Source organism: Triturus cristatus, chromosome 1_2 (assembly GCF_964204655.1).
Source record: "Triturus cristatus chromosome 1_2, aTriCri1.1, whole genome shotgun sequence".
NCBI classification, from domain to species: domain Eukaryota; kingdom Metazoa; phylum Chordata; class Amphibia; order Caudata; family Salamandridae; genus Triturus; species Triturus cristatus.
In genome coordinates, this window is record NC_140580.1 from 995,956,265 (window position 1) to 995,973,184 (window position 16,920).

General features: G+C 48.4%; 1 protein-coding gene across 1 annotated transcript in view; it reads right to left on the reverse strand.

Moving 5' to 3' along the window:
* DPP7 (dipeptidyl peptidase 7) overlaps positions 1–16,920 on the reverse strand; it is a 1,979,246-nt gene that overhangs the window by 935,667 nt on the left and 1,026,659 nt on the right. The gene's annotated exons all lie outside the window — the stretch shown is intronic.

Consider the following 16,920-nt stretch of genomic DNA (forward strand, 5'->3'; position numbering starts at 1 on the left):
TTAGCTATAGGCAGTAGAACCGTCCCTCATAGGGCAATGTAACTTGAATATAGGTACCTTGTAAATATGAAAACGCAATCTTAGGGGAACGCAGATCTCAAGAAGTTAATTCTCATGTACCAGAGAGAATTACATTCAAGGTCCTACAAAACACACAATTCTAGGTCCCATACAGAACAGCCAACCTAAAGCAACACAAGACACACAGCAGACTCAAAGTGAGCGGTGATCTACACATGTTGGTGGGTAAGTGTTGGTTTGGGGAGGGACAATGTTGTTGCACATGGATGCCTCTGCGAATGGGAAGTTTGGTAAGAGGATTAGTTTTATTGTGAAGCACTACATTGGTGTTTCAAATGAGGCGACTGCATTGGAGGGATGGTGAGTCAATTATGTAAGAACCTGGTTTTGTTACAGGTGGGTGCTAATGGGAGTATAACAATGACTGACTCAGTTGTGTACCCTATGGCTGAGCTATGATATGAATTGCTGTGGGTGAGTAGGTGGAGAGATACTGCAACCCTCGGTAGGGCTGGAAGCCCCAGTCCTAGGTGATGTGTAATGTGAGGATATGATTCTCATTTTATCATTGTAGCAGACCCGGTAAGTTTTCTAATATGGGAGACCCAAGTCTTGTGGCAGGTGTTCTACAATAATTTTGTATATTGCAAACCAAAGGTGGTGTGATGGATAGCATAAGTTTAACACAGAATGGTATTCCTTTTAGCATGTTTGGCTATTACCTTCACAACCAGGTCATGACACTACCAACGATGACAGCGGATTACAAAAGTGTGATACAGGTCCTGTTAGCTGAAACTCAGGAGGGGAGGGGAGGGACGGGGCGGTGGGGCTCGGGGAACCGGCCTGCTGACTTTCCCTGGTAAATCTATGTAATGCATCATTACTGGGACCACTGGTTCTGCAGACAGTATGTTGTGTGCATAAGAGCTTAGGAACATGAGAGGAGTTGTACCCCAGGCCTAGAGTCAGTCAACTGCATTGGTCTGTTTTCTGATACACCTCCAATAAATAAATCAGCAATGTTTTTTTTTTAAACTCATTGTACCTAGACCAAGCTGGTCCCAGCACATCAGCCTGTGGCCTGAAAGAGCAACAAATGAAGAAAGAGATGACCAAGACTTCACATCCTCTAACAAGCATCGGCAAAGGCAACAGGTCGCGCCTATGTGAGATAAATTGGCTTTGCCAATGTTTCTTAGCATGTTGCAACATGGCTGAAAGTAAAGAAAAAAGCTGAATGACACAGCCAGCACTGACCACATCTTAGCGTTTTTTTTTTGTTTTGTTTTTTAACTTTCAGCCATGCTGCACTAAAGTTTGCGCTGCTGTACAATTTGGCACAAAAAACATTGACAAATTCAAAAGATCTCGCACAGGTGGGACCTATTGGCTTTGCCAATGATTGTTTTCATTGAGCGTGCACATCTACGCTATTGAACAGACTACCAACATGTAAATGAATAAGATTTTAGATATGCAGGCATGGGTGAGGTTTTTGCTGGATGTTTTAGCATTAGATGTTGAGCCCTGAAGTGTTCTAATAAACCTTTCAAGTGCTACTAGTTGGCTATATACGCCCTTTAGAAAGGCCCGTCCTTAAGTGGTACATATGGGAGGGGTGACGCTTGCAGTCAGAATGCAAAGCCATGTTCCAGATAAATAAATAAAGACATATATTTGACATTTTCCAGGAGATGTATTAATCTCAGCATACTGCGCACAACTCTTTATGATTCCTTTTTGAGTTCCTGCACGTCTGCATGGATCTAAAAAACACAATCCGGTAATCTATACGAGTATCCCCACCCTCCACACCTTTGCTGAAATGTGAGAGCTTTATGGCATATGTGATGGTGGTTGCCAAGATGATGTACCTTCATTATTTCAAGGAGGATAGAAGGAAATGGGTGAATTAAGGCTTCGTTGTGGACAACCCTCAAATAAATCACTCTCTCTCGACGAACTCCTATATAGCCAGGAACATCTTTCATGGAGACACTGATGTACTTCTTTAGGACAGCTTTTTGTGGTATGCTCGAATCGATCATCATGCTGTAAACCCAGCAGCAGTCTGCATAGATGTACTCATGGCATCATTGGCACATAAACTGATCTGTGATTTGTGGAAAGGCCAAACGGGCTGGACTGAGTCAGTCATATGTAATGAGTGACACGAGACACCTACATTTTTATCTAGCCTTTTGATCTAGCCTGTTTCTTCTCTTTGCACTGGGTTCACGCCGGGACACTCTTGATTAGCTGAACGCGTTATAAATTCCATATAACATAACATCATGCCACCATCTCTTTGAATGCACCGCATACAGTTATATTTGTATTTTTTGCTCTCGCCAACAACCAAAAGCGTAAAACCCAATTAAAAACTCTGGAGAAATCACAGCACGTTAACCACTGTTAACGGAGGTGTGGTCTGTAGAGGAGCCTGCAAGCAGTCGAGGGTGCAAGGTTGGCACGGGTCAGGACGGCTGAGCCGTGAGTGCCGCGAGAATAGTAGCGAAGTGACCCAGCTCCCCAAACCACCAACCACCATCCTAACCGCCAAAGCCAACTATACTGCCATCATAGGCGGCAAAAGGCCGTAGGAGGCATCAGCGGGTGATGGCTGGCAGGCCAGCCTAGGCCCCTGGGGGCAACAACCTGCCACGGACGAAAGCGGCCGGCATTGGGCCGGTGCAGCTTGTCAGTAGCTAGGTGGGCCCTAAAACAGCTGCCAGTCGCTCCTCCCTCCCCATATCACCAATTACCCCACTGCACTATAGCTGTTAATGACTCACCGCTGAGGAGAGCGAGTGCAGAGCAGAAGTGCAGCAGTGGTCGCAGGAGAGGTCGCAAGATCAGCAGGACACGCAGTCGCCAAGGTTGTGCAGGCAGAGGAGCGCTTGACTTGACCGGGCATCCAACTCGTGCAGTAAGCAGAGGGGGGGGGGGGTGGGGGGGGGGGGGGGGGATGCGGCACCGCATATCCTCCATAAGCATAGAGGGGGTCGATGTGGGTCTAAGCGGCCAGGGGAATCGCAGTACAGCAGCCACGTCTACTCAACACAGTGCCCAAACTTCACTAATCAAAACAGACACAGACTCAAATGATAGAGTGTTGCCAAGCAGTCTGGGAGGGGTGCTAAAACATCCAGCTTATTCAACTCAACCGAAAATCTACACAAAATTTAATTTCTTAAAAGATGTAGGTTCTGCACTCTACTCAAGCAAGGCTGCACTTTAAGGCCAGCAGACTCCCCTACAACCTCTCCAGTCTCTACAGACGCAGCTGTTCGTATCCCTCATCCTGCCTCATGAAGAGGTTATTTAACTCACGAACAACCTAATCAGTCTACCCTCACAAAGTCACCCAACAGCAAAGCCTTCCGCTTCAACCCCGCTGACAATGGCTCAACCTATACAGCCTCCTCGCCACCTCAAACAATCTTAGGCAACACATGCCACACCCACTACAACAAATCAAAATTTGCCTCCAAACGGACAAATTGGATCCTCGATTCTAGTCGAACATCATGCAGTAAAAGAACAAGTATGAAACGAGGCCCAAGCCTCAACAATTCCAGTATCTGCACCGGCATCACCCTTGCCTACAGAGTGAGGCTCGCACAATTAGCAACTGATTCAAAGGAAGCAGGCCCACAGCGGCTCATGCAAGAGGCAACTTACAACAACCAATCCCTCATAGGATCCTCATTCACCAAGCACAAGCCAGAACTCCGACCAGAAGCTATATTCAGTCCGTCACCAAATGATTGCAATGCCACTTCGGACTCAATGTCGCGGCCTCCAAAAGCCCACGCAACAACTCCAGTAGCTACCTGGCTGACCAATTCCGGCGGCGCATAACACGCAGGGAATGCATGACTGACGATCCAATTCACCAGGAAGAGGGCCTGGCGAACCTCTCCTATCTGAACACACAGGAACGGGAGGATGTTAGCTGCTTACTCACTAGATCACCAACTTGTTAGCACTCCCCACCAAGATGCCCCAGGCCAACATAGCCGGTCACTGCCAACTCCCCAGGGAGGAGACTAAAGAGGAGCCCAAGGGGCTCGCAAGCACAAATGAACAAGCTGGCAGTGCTTGGGCCTCCCTAACGACCATGCAATTATCCGTGGAAGGGCTTCAATACTAGTCCGATAACATGGACATTCAGCTTTCCCTATTAAACACCATGGCATTGTTTACTGCGGGCACTGATATGAAACTAGGGGATCATAATAGTTTAATAAAGAGAGCCCAATCAGAGATGCGACTTAGCTACAGCCACATTGTGGACAAACTATCTCTCTCCCCTCAATGCTAAGCACCATGCTCAAGGACCTGAGGAATGTATCAATAGCCTCCACATGTACGCTCCCCATAGACAAACACAGAGCCTGGCCCAGACCGAGGGAGGCACGCCAACTCAACCAACCGGGAACCGCTTCAGAACAATCTGCGGGAGGGCTCAGCTACCCAAAAAACCAAGGGGCCATAGGCACTTCCAAAGAATCACATGCTGTGGTTCAAGCAGAAACTCGCATCCCAAAGCCTAATGCCAAGTAACGCCTTCAGTGGAGAAGAAAATGGCAAAACCAATAACTCTTCCCAAATCAAAAAGCCTTTTTCCCTATTTTCAACCAAAAATGTGCTAAAATGTGAGTAATTTAAGTAATCAAAACAAGGACTCGCAACCATCTAATAACCCACTCAGCCCAGGAGGCACATCTCCTATACAAAGCGTCAGGCGGTCACGCATGGGAAAAGAAAATAGGGCCATGCCATTGTGCAAGACCGCTTCTTATAGGAAAAGACGTATTTCAGATCAAAGTCCAGTACACACCACAGGGCTCTCCAACACACTTACCTCCCAAGCTCGGCCTTTAGAAAGGGAGGAACACCAAACAGGATCAGTGTCAGTAGCCACAAGGGTCAGGAGACTAATAAGGATACAACCAAGGGGCCTGGTCAAAAACACCCAGCCAACAACGATCGGTCAAGCAAGCGTGCGAGGCACATCGCTCAAAACTTGGCCCTACCCAATATTGCAGGGCACAGTTGGCAGGACCCAGCCCATGCACAACTGAGCACTCTGCACTAGCACAAGCAGTCACTATAAGATGCTGTAACTAGCAAGACAAGGACTGAGAACTTAAGACACAGTTCGTCAAGAGAGAAGGAGCAATTCCAACTCAAGAAAGATATCCATTTCAACTGCCAACGTGCAATTGTGCAGCCCGACCGAGTCACCTTAGTTCACACAACTCCGAGCATCACGCAGCCTGTCATAACCTCCACACTGTTTAAGCCAGAGTACACCTCAAAAGGGAACCATGACATTCTGAACAGAAGGAACAGCCTGAGATTGTTACGGGCTACCCCAAACCTTGTGGATATAAACTCAACAGACCTACTCTCAATAAGGTTCATCCATCCCGAAAAACCCTCGATGCCGGAGGCCACCAGGTCCACGTGGAAAACAACCACAATCGCACAGAGAGAATAAGCTGAGCACTAGACCTTCAAAGCCTGGAAAATTAACATCACCCCTCACCAAAATCCAGGGTTTCCATTGCCTCTGCTAACGCCCAGTCCTAGGTCTGTAGCTACCAACACTCCCAGGCGCTACATCTCAGTGCTCAGAGGGACATTGGGGCAATCACCGCAACCAAGGGCAACCACAATAGGAAATGATCAAGCTACCCATTGAGCAGCATTAGCCCCCCCTGAAGCAGACATCGGGTCAATCACTAGAACTATAACCGCATTCCCAGACACTCAATGACAATACACGCAGAAGGAAGGAGGCACTAGGGCAAAAAAAATCTGCACTCCACCTCTGCTCATGGAATGCTAATGGCTTGTCAACAAAAATCTCAGACCCGGATTTCCTGTAGTACCTCAACTCATTTGACATAATTCTGCTGCAGGAAACATGGCTCGCAGACCCGCTGCATCTACATGGTTTCCTTTGCATCGCAACGCTGGCCGTAAACAGAGGGAAATTTGGTCATCCCTCAGGAGGGTTGGCAACCTATATCTACATCTAGCAGAATGTAAGCAGTGATAGTCGGCCCTGCCTCAACGACCACTACAGCAGTTAAGATCACCCTTTGTCTTCTAGGAGCACAAGGTGAGGCAGTGATAGCCAATGCATACATCCACCCAAAACAAAAGACTGGGATAACTTAATTGGCCAACAAGCTATACAAGTAAGACAGAAACCCCAGATTTCATTCTCTCAGGGGACTTGAACCAATACCTCCTAGGCACGTCGGAGGGGAACAAAGTGCGCAATCAATCCCTACTTTGTAATAGACCAACTCAGTGTGGTTCCTCAAAGAAGAATAGCAAAAACTGACGCCTCCTAGATCTAGACCGACTCAATTTCAGGGCTTTAAATGGAAGACTCCCCGGAGACTCTTCCACCGTAGCTACCTACTACTCTCCTTCAACTTGCTCCTTACTAGATTACACATTTCGCTGTTTCCCTGTACACTCAGGTTTAGAATGGGGGATAAGGGAGACATGACCATCGACCACAAGAAACCCTCCTATCAGCGACTGCGCCTCCCTGCATCCACCCAGTAGCAGCCTTGGGCTCCACTTATATGAAAGATTTTAAGAGAATCAAAATTGAGGCAGCATTTATTGAGTCCCTCTTGCAACAGCAATCAATCTTCTACACTCACAATCAACAGCAATAAAGAGCTTCATTATCAACCGGGAATACTTTACTGCGACACTATCAGGACGCCACACCTTGTTTCCCAAAAAGGAACTCTGCCACAACCCCAGGCGGAGAAATAGGATCACAAAATCGCAAAGGGTGCAAATAAAAGACCTAAAAAAACCAATAAACTGCACCTTAAGATCACTGCAACAACATCAAGGGAATCCAAATCTACGCTTTCTCCAGTGACAACAAAGAACCAGGCTCAAAAAGTTGAAATGGGAAATCAACAAAGATCAGGAAGAGGAGACCTGGGCAAAGCTCCTCCACAATGATAGTGCTTGTTTTTTGGAAAAACCAGGGCTAATTTTTAAAGTACGCACTTTAACCACCAAACTGCAGGTGTTTGGCAAACTCTTCCAAACAGGGAGTCACCGGGGACTGCCGTGCAGGAACCCTATTAAAGGAGACAACTACACCAATAAATCTAGATACAGACTACACCCTAAGCAAGAGACTAGTGCCTCAGAGATACTTTTAATAAGGCAACAGATTGCAAAAGGGAGAATGGAAGTGGCCCTGGGCCCGAACGGCATCCCACAGGCTTTGTTCAAACAGAGGGTGGTAAAATGGGCAAGTGTTCTGCAACCTCTATTCTCGGAAGTAAGATCACTGGGCAGGATTCCAGAACTATGTAAAGGTTCTATGATTGCATTGAAACACAAAAGCGGAGATGAGGCCTCACGTTTGGTGGCACTGATTGACTAGGCAAAATATTTTGCTGACACCGTGCTATAGTAACTCACAGCTTCGGCAGATGCTATTGAGATAAAAGTCAGGCACAACAACATACATTCTGGCAATCTCTCTACTTATCGATGCAGCAAAGACCGCAAACCTTCCATTATACCCCTGCTTTATCGATTTCAGTGCCGCTTTTGACAAAGTGCACAGGGCAAGACTGTGGGGGAAACTGGCTTGATGGGGTGTTCCACAAGCTCTTCTAAAAATGTTGACACTCCTTCACACAGACACTTGCGTCCAGGTGAAACTGGGAGCAGAAATTCACCTCTCCAAAAGAGTACCAACAACCAAAGGCCTGAAGCAGGGCTGTTTGCTTGCCCCCACCCTGTTTAATCTATTTATGGCAGACCTACTGCAAGAGCTCAACACCTGCAACTCCCATGCGCCCAGGCTGGGAGACAAAACATGTCCAATCTCTTGTATGCCGATGATGAAGTTCTGCTTAGTCACACTCAGGTTGGCATGCAACATCTCCTCAATAAAATGCAGAATTACGCCACAGAGAACAATCTAAAAACCAAGAAAGAAAACAAGGACAATGTCCATTAACAACAGGAAACGGGAGAGATCCTGGCACTTGGGTGGCACACAAATAGAATCATCAGCCGACTACATATATCTAGGCGTCAGCATAGACAAATAAGGATCCTTCGTTCGCCAAAAAGAAGAAATAAGAAGGAAAGGGCTGGCGTTAGCAAATACACTGAAAAACCTCACATCAAAACTGACTGGGCCCACCCTAAGACTTCTTCTGAAGGTAGCCGAGGCCAAAGTTCACCCCACAATAACTTATGCCAGTGAATCAATGCAGGAAAGAGATGCCAAACAATTGGACGGCATCTCAGTTAAAGTGTATAGAATTATCTTAAGCCTTCCAAACTATACTTCACCAGCACAAATAAGGCTGGAATTCGGCCTATTAAAGCAATCCTTGGCCGAGGCACGGTGTCTACATTATCTGCTGGAACAAGATCAGATCTTCTGCCCCAAATACTCTAAACCAACTCTAATGGCAAAAACCTCAGCAGAGGGACCTGCAAGAAGCTGCAAGAAGCTATCTACGGGAATCTTTGGCAACCACCGGGCTCTCTGTCCTATGGAACACACAGATGCACCTTTCATCCTTCAAGAAGCTGGTTTGGGAATCTATAAAATAACTCATTAGTGGAGGACAAAGCCACCTTCTCAGCCAGATCTCATGCCTTGATGACTGAATAACTACAAAACGTTAACACCTAAAAAATACTCCAACCAGGGCTACACCAAATCAATAAAAACAAAACTCTTAAGGGATTGCCTGGGTCTACTCCAGTGAGCCCAGACCTCCCACCCTGCTATTAAGTAACCACCAAATGGTTTTACAATGTTTTATGCAACTTATATGCACCCAGCTCTATATTTTATTACGTGTTCCTACGGTTTTAAATGATGCTTTTAGTATTACAATCGTTTTTAGTAACTATGCAAATGAAATAAACGCAACCAAATTAAAAAATACTGCATTCTTGGCATACAGTCGAATATGAACGCACAATTAAAATTAAACAATGACAAAATAGGTTTGCAAACACGCCATAAACCAAACATGTTACAACAAACAAGAACGATGGATTTAACCCAGATCTCTTGACTGGGGGAGAATGTATGCATTGTCAGCATTCCGTCCATCATTTGTTTGTTGTAACGCTTTTTGCCCTAAGTGGGATGGGTATTCCCAGACGTGGGACCCGTGCTCACTACGCCACTGGAGTCAAGCTATCCTGGCTGATGACGGCTGATAGCCAGAAACCGGTCCTAGGATGCTTGATTCCGGTCCAGGGAAGACATGGCTTGGCAGTTCGGGCTGGACTGTTCCCATGAGGCACAGGGTCAAGACTGATTTGCATATGGCCATGTCTGAACTGGGGTGGTGTAGTGGGCAAAAGAACGATGGATTTAACCCAGATCTCTTGACTGGGGGAGAATGTATGCATTGTCAGCATTCCGTCCATCATTTGTTTGTTGTAACGCTTTTTGCCCTAAGTGGGATGGGTATTCCCAGACGTGGGACCCGTGCTCACTACGCCACTGGAGTCAAGCTATCCTGGCTGATGACGGCTGATAGCCAGAAACCGGTCCTAGGATGCTTGATTCCGGTCCAGGGAAGACATGGCTTGGCAGTTCGGGCTGGACTGTTCCCATGAGGCACAGGGTCAAGACTGATTTGCATATGGCCATGTCTGAACTGGGGTGGTGTAGTGGGCAAAAGAACGATGGATTTAACCCAGATCTCTTGACTGGGGGAGAATGTATGCATTGTCAGCATTCCGTCCATCATTTGTTTGTTGTAACGCTTTTTGCCCTAAGTGGGATGGGTATTCGCAGACGTGGGACCCGTGCTCACTACGCCACTGGAGTCAAGCTATCCTGGCTGATGACGGCTGATAGCCAGAAACCGGTCCTAGGATGCTTGATTCCGGTCCAGGGAAGACATGGCTTGGCAGTTCGGGCTGGACTGTTCCCATGAGGCACAGGGTCAAGACTGATTTGCATATGGCCATGTCTGAACTGGGGTGGTGTAGTGGGCAAAAGAACGATGGATTTAACCCAGATCTCTTGACTGGGGGAGAATGTATGCATTGTCAGCATTCCGTCCATCATTTGTTTGTTGTAACGCTTTTTGCCCTAAGTGGGATGGGTATTCCCAGACGTGGGACCCGTGCTCACTACGCCACTGGAGTCAAGCTATCCTGGCTGATGACGGCTGATAGCCAGAAACCGGTCCTAGGATGCTTGATTCCGGTCCAGGGAAGACATGGCTTGGCAGTTCGGGCTGGACTGTTCCCATGAGGCACAGGGTCAAGACTGATTTGCATATGGCCATGTCTGAACTGGGGTGGTGTAGTGGGCAAAAGAACGATGGATTTAACCCAGATCTCTTGACTGGGGGAGAATGTATGCATTGTCAGCATTCCGTCCATCATTTGTTTGTTGTAACGCTTTTTGCCCTAAGTGGGATGGGTATTCCCAGACGTGGGACCCGTGCTCACTACGCCACTGGAGTCAAGCTATCCTGGCTGATGACGGCTGATAGCCAGAAACCGGTCCTAGGATGCTTGATTCCGGTCCAGGGAAGACATGGCTTGGCAGTTCGGGCTGGACTGTTCCCATGAGGCACAGGGTCAAGACTGATTTGCATATGGCCATGTCTGAACTGGGGTGGTGTAGTGGGCAAAAGAACGATGGATTTAACCCAGATCTCTTGACTGGGGGAGAATGTATGCATTGTCAGCATTCCGTCCATCATTTGTTTGTTGTAACGCTTTTTGCCCTAAGTGGGATGGGTATTCCCAGACGTGGGACCCGTGCTCACTACGCCACTGGAGTCAAGCTATCCTGGCTGATGACGGCTGATAGCCAGAAACCGGTCCTAGGATGCTTGATTCCGGTCCAGGGAAGACATGGCTTGGCAGTTCGGGCTGGACTGTTCCCATGAGGCACAGGGTCAAGACTGATTTGCATATGGCCATGTCTGAACTGGGGTGGTGTAGTGGGCAAAAGAACGATGGATTTAACCCAGATCTCTTGACTGGGGGAGAATGTATGCATTGTCAGCATTCCGTCCATCATTTGTTTGTTGTAACGCTTTTTGCCCTAAGTGGGATGGGTATTCCCAGACGTGGGACCCGTGCTCACTACGCCATTGGAGTCAAGCTATCCTGGCTGATGACGGCTGATAGCCAGAAACCGGTCCTAGGATGCTTGATTCCGGTCCAGGGAAGACATGGCTTGGCAGTTCGGGCTGGACTGTTCCCATGAGGCACAGGGTCAAGACTGATTTGCATATGGCCATGTCTGAACTGGGGTGGTGTAGTGGGCAAAAGAACGATGGATTTAACCCAGATCTCTTGACTGGGGGAGAATGTATGCATTGTCAGCATTCCGTCCATCATTTGTTTGTTGTAACGCTTTTTGCCCTAAGTGGGATGGGTATTCCCAGACGTGGGACCCGTGCTCACTACGCCACTGGAGTCAAGCTATCCTGGCTGATGACGGCTGATAGCCAGAAACCGGTCCTAGGATGCTTGATTCCGGTCCAGGGAAGACATGGCTTGGCAGTTCGGGCTGGACTGTTCCCATGAGGCACAGGGTCAAGACTGATTTGCATATGGCCATGTCTGAACTGGGGTGGTGTAGTGGGCAAAAGAACGATGGATTTAACCCAGATCTCTTGACTGGGGGAGAATGTATGCATTGTCAGCATTCCGTCCATCATTTGTTTGTTGTAACGCTTTTTGCCCTAAGTGGGATGGGTATTCCCAGACGTGGGACCCGTGCTCACTACGCCACTGGAGTCAAGCTATCCTGGCTGAACACGGCTGATAGCCAGAAACCGGTCCTAGGATGCTTGATTCCGGTCCAGGGAAGACATGGCTTGGCAGTTCGGGCTGGACTGTTCCCATGAGGCACAGGGTCAAGACTGATTTGCATATGGCCATGTCTGAACTGGGGTGGTGTAGTGGGCAAAAGAACGATGGATTTAACCCAGATCTCTTGACTGGGGGAGAATGTATGCATTGTCAGCATTCCGTCCATCATTTGTTTGTTGTAACGCTTTTTGCCCTAAGTGGGATGGGTATTCCCAGACGTGGGACCCGTGCTCACTACGCCACTGGAGTCAAGCTATCCTGGCTGATGACGGCTGATAGCCAGAAACCGGTCCTAGGATGCTTGATTCCGGTCCAGGGAAGACATGGCTTGGCAGTTCGGGCTGGACTGTTCCCATGAGGCACAGGGTCAAGACTGATTTGCATATGGCCATGTCTGAACTGGGGTGGTGTAGTGGGCAAAAGAACGATGGATTTAACCCAGATCTCTTGACTGGGGGAGAATGTATGCATTGTCAGCATTCCGTCCATCATTTGTTTGTTGTAACGCTTTTTGCCCTAAGTGGGATGGGTATTCCCAGACGTGGGACCCGTGCTCACTACGCCACTGGAGTCAAGCTATCCTGGCTGATGACGGCTGATAGCCAGAAACCGGTCCTAGGATGCTTGATTCCGGTCCAGGGAAGACATGGCTTGGCAGTTCGGGCTGGACTGTTCCCATGAGGCACAGGGTCAAGACTGATTTGCATATGGCCATGTCTGAACTGGGGTGGTGTAGTGGGCAAAAGAACGATGGATTTAACCCAGATCTCTTGACTGGGGGAGAATGTATGCATTGTCAGCATTCCGTCCATCATTTGTTTGTTGTAACGCTTTTTGCCCTAAGTGGGATGGGTATTCCCAGACGTGGGACCCGTGCTCACTACGCCACTGGAGTCAAGCTATCCTGGCTGATGACGGCTGATAGCCAGAAACCGGTCCTAGGATGCTTGATTCCGGTTCAGGGAAGACATGGCTTGGCAGTTCGGGCTGGACTGTTCCCATGAGGCACAGGGTCAAGACTGATTTGCATATGGCCATGTCTGAACTGGGGTGGTGTAGTGGGCAAAAGAACGATGGATTTAACCCAGATCTCTTGACTGGGGGAGAATGTATGCATTGTCAGCATTCCGTCCATCATTTGTTTGTTGTAACGCTTTTTGCCCTAAGTGGGATGGGTATTCCCAGACGTGGGACCCGTGCTCACTATGCCACTGGAGTCAAGCTATCCTGGCTGATGACGGCTGATAGCCAGAAACCGGTCCTAGGATGCTTGATTCCGGTCCAGGGAAGACATGGCTTGGCAGTTCGGGCTGGACTGTTCCCATGAGGCACAGGGTCAAGACTGATTTGCATATGGCCATGTCTGAACTGGGGTGGTGTAGTGGGCAAAAGAACGATGGATTTAACCCAGATCTCTTGACTGGGGGAGAATGTATGCATTGTCAGCATTCCGTCCATCATTTGTTTGTTGTAACGCTTTTTGCCCTAAGTGGGATGGGTATTCCCAGACGTGGGACCCGTGCTCACTACGCCACTGGAGTCAAGCTATCCTGGCTGATGACGGCTGATAGCCAGAAACCGGTCCTAGGATGCTTGATTCCGGTCCAGGGAAGACATGGCTTGGCAGTTCGGGCTGGACTGTTCCCATGAGGCACAGGGTCAAGACTGATTTGCATATGGCCATGTCTGAACTGGGGTGGTGTAGTGGGCAAAAGAACGATGGATTTAACCCAGATCTCTTGACTGGGGGAGAATGTATGCATTGTCAGCATTCCGTCCATCATTTGTTTGTTGTAACGCTTTTTGCCCTAAGTGGGATGGGTATTCCCAGACGTGGGACCCGTGCTCACTACGCCACTGGAGTCAAGCTATCCTGGCTGATGACGGCTGATAGCCAGAAACCGGTCCTAGGATGCTTGATTCCGGTCCAGGGAAGACATGGCTTGGCAGTTCGGGCTGGACTGTTCCCATGAGGCACAGGGTCAAGACTGATTTGCATATGGCCATGTCTGAACTGGGGTGGTGTAGTGGGCAAAAGAACGATGGATTTAACCCAGATCTCTTGACTGGGGGAGAATGTATGCATTGTCAGCATTCCGTCCATCATTTGTTTGTTGTAACGCTTTTTGCCCTAAGTGGGATGGGTATTCCCAGACGTGGGACCCGTGCTCACTACGCCACTGGAGTCAAGCTATCCTGGCTGATGACGGCTGATAGCCAGAAACCGGTCCTAGGATGCTTGATTCCGGTCCAGGGAAGACATGGCTTGGCAGTTCGGGCTGGACTGTTCCCATGAGGCACAGGGTCAAGACTGATTTGCATATGGCCATGTCTGAACTGGGGTGGTGTAGTGGGCAAAAGAACGATGGATTTAACCCAGATCTCTTGACTGGGGGAGAATGTATGCATTGTCAGCATTCCGTCCATCATTTGTTTGTTGTAACGCTTTTTGCCCTAAGTGGGATGGGTATTCCCAGACGTGGGACCCGTGCTCACTATGCCACTGGAGTCAAGCTATCCTGGCTGATGACGGCTGATAGCCAGAAACCGGTCCTAGGATGCTTGATTCCGGTCCAGGGAAGACATGGCTTGGCAGTTCGGGCTGGACTGTTCCCATGAGGCACAGGGTCAAGACTGATTTGCATATGGCCATGTCTGAACTGGGGTGGTGTAGTGGGCAAAAGAACGATGGATTTAACCCAGATCTCTTGACTGGGGGAGAATGTATGCATTGTCAGCATTCCGTCCATCATTTGTTTGTTGTAACGCTTTTTGCCCTAAGTGGGATGGGTATTCCCAGACGTGGGACCCGTGCTCACTACGCCACTGGAGTCAAGCTATCCTGGCTGATGACGGCTGATAGCCAGAAACCGGTCCTAGGATGCTTGATTCCGGTCCAGGGAAGACATGGCTTGGCAGTTCGGGCTGGACTGTTCCCATGAGGCACAGGGTCAAGACTGATTTGCATATGGCCATGTCTGAACTGGGGTGGTGTAGTGGGCAAAAGAACGATGGATTTAACCCAGATCTCTTGACTGGGGGAGAATGTATGCATTGTCAGCATTCCGTCCATCATTTGTTTGTTGTAACGCTTTTTGCCCTAAGTGGGATGGGTATTCCCAGACGTGGGACCCGTGCTCACTACGCCACTGGAGTCAAGCTATCCTGGCTGATGACGGCTGATAGCCAGAAACCGGTCCTAGGATGCTTGATTCCGGTCCAGGGAAGACATGGCTTGGCAGTTCGGGCTGGACTGTTCCCATGAGGCACAGGGTCAAGACTGATTTGCATATGGCCATGTCTGAACTGGGGTGGTGTAGTGGGCAAAAGAACGATGGATTTAACCCAGATCTCTTGACTGGGGGAGAATGTATGCATTGTCAGCATTCCGTCCATCATTTGTTTGTTGTAACGCTTTTTGCCCTAAGTGGGATGGGTATTCCCAGACGTGGGACCCGTGCTCACTACGCCACTGGAGTCAAGCTATCCTGGCTGATGACGGCTGATAGCCAGAAACCGGTCCTAGGATGCTTGATTCCGGTCCAGGGAAGACATGGCTTGGCAGTTCGGGCTGGACTGTTCCCATGAGGCACAGGGTCAAGACTGATTTGCATATGGCCATGTCTGAACTGGGGTGGTGTAGTGGGCAAAAGAACGATGGATTTAACCCAGATCTCTTGACTGGGGGAGAATGTATGCATTGTCAGCATTCCGTCCATCATTTGTTTGTTGTAACGCTTTTTGCCCTAAGTGGGATGGGTATTCCCAGACGTGGGACCCGTGCTCACTACGCCACTGGAGTCAAGCTATCCTGGCTGATGACGGCTGATAGCCAGAAACCGGTCCTAGGATGCTTGATTCCGGTCCAGGGAAGACATGGCTTGGCAGTTCGGGCTGGACTGTTCCCATGAGGCACAGGGTCAAGACTGATTTGCATATGGCCATGTCTGAACTGGGGTGGTGTAGTGGGCAAAAGAACGATGGATTTAACCCAGATCTCTTGACTGGGGGAGAATGTATGCATTGTCAGCATTCCGTCCATCATTTGTTTGTTGTAACGCTATAAACCAAACATAGCATGAACACATGTTTTAACGTTTTAACACCACATCCAAAGGGGGACGAGCGTTCTCGGTCCTTCTGCCTCAACTCAGGAATGAGCTGCCCGTTAATCTCCGTAAAGAACCCAGTCTTCTTCCCTTTTGGAAACAACTAAAAGCTATCCTTTTTAGGTAAGCATTAGATACGGCTTAAAATCCTTTCAGTACCTGGAAACAATCCAGCCTTTGACTGCGTTTTCTTCTTCCAAAGCGCTAAGAGAGCTGTCGGTGTACATGTTCTATACAAGAACAAATTAACATAACACAACATAACACAAACTGTCCAATTTCCTAGGCAAAATGAAACCATAAATAAGCATACAACATACTAAAAAATCAAAGACTTTCTGACAGACACAGAGGTACCTAAGCAACAAGAGGAGGAGCGTAGGATTCAGTGACAAAAAAACACACAAGAGCCCTGGGACGACACCACTTGACAGTTGACCCCGGTCTCTGAATGCCCAGCAAATGTGACGATATAAGACCAAGAGTTACAGGCCTGTTTATTACAGAAAAAGAGTTCATGGAAGAATACTGTAAACACGGCTTTAGCTTGGGGTGGTACGAACTAAGCAAGCAAACGGGCAGCAAGAAAATGTGAGCCACAAACCAAAAAGGCAAAGGCAAGTGACATGCAGAATGCATTTCCAGGCCAACCTTCTGAAAGATGTCTTTCATATACCACAAAGCTGGAAGCCTTCAACATAAAAAGGAGATGGGCTAGTTGCTCAAAACCCACAGTGTATTCTGTTTGGCTTGAAAAGAGAAGATCCTGGCAACAAACTGATTGGCCAGAGTGTTGCATGTAGCAATACACAAAACAAACATGTGACAACAACCTCGTGGCTGGTAACAGTAGAACTGTGGCACACCTGAAAAGAAAATGCTCTTTGTTAGGCTTGCT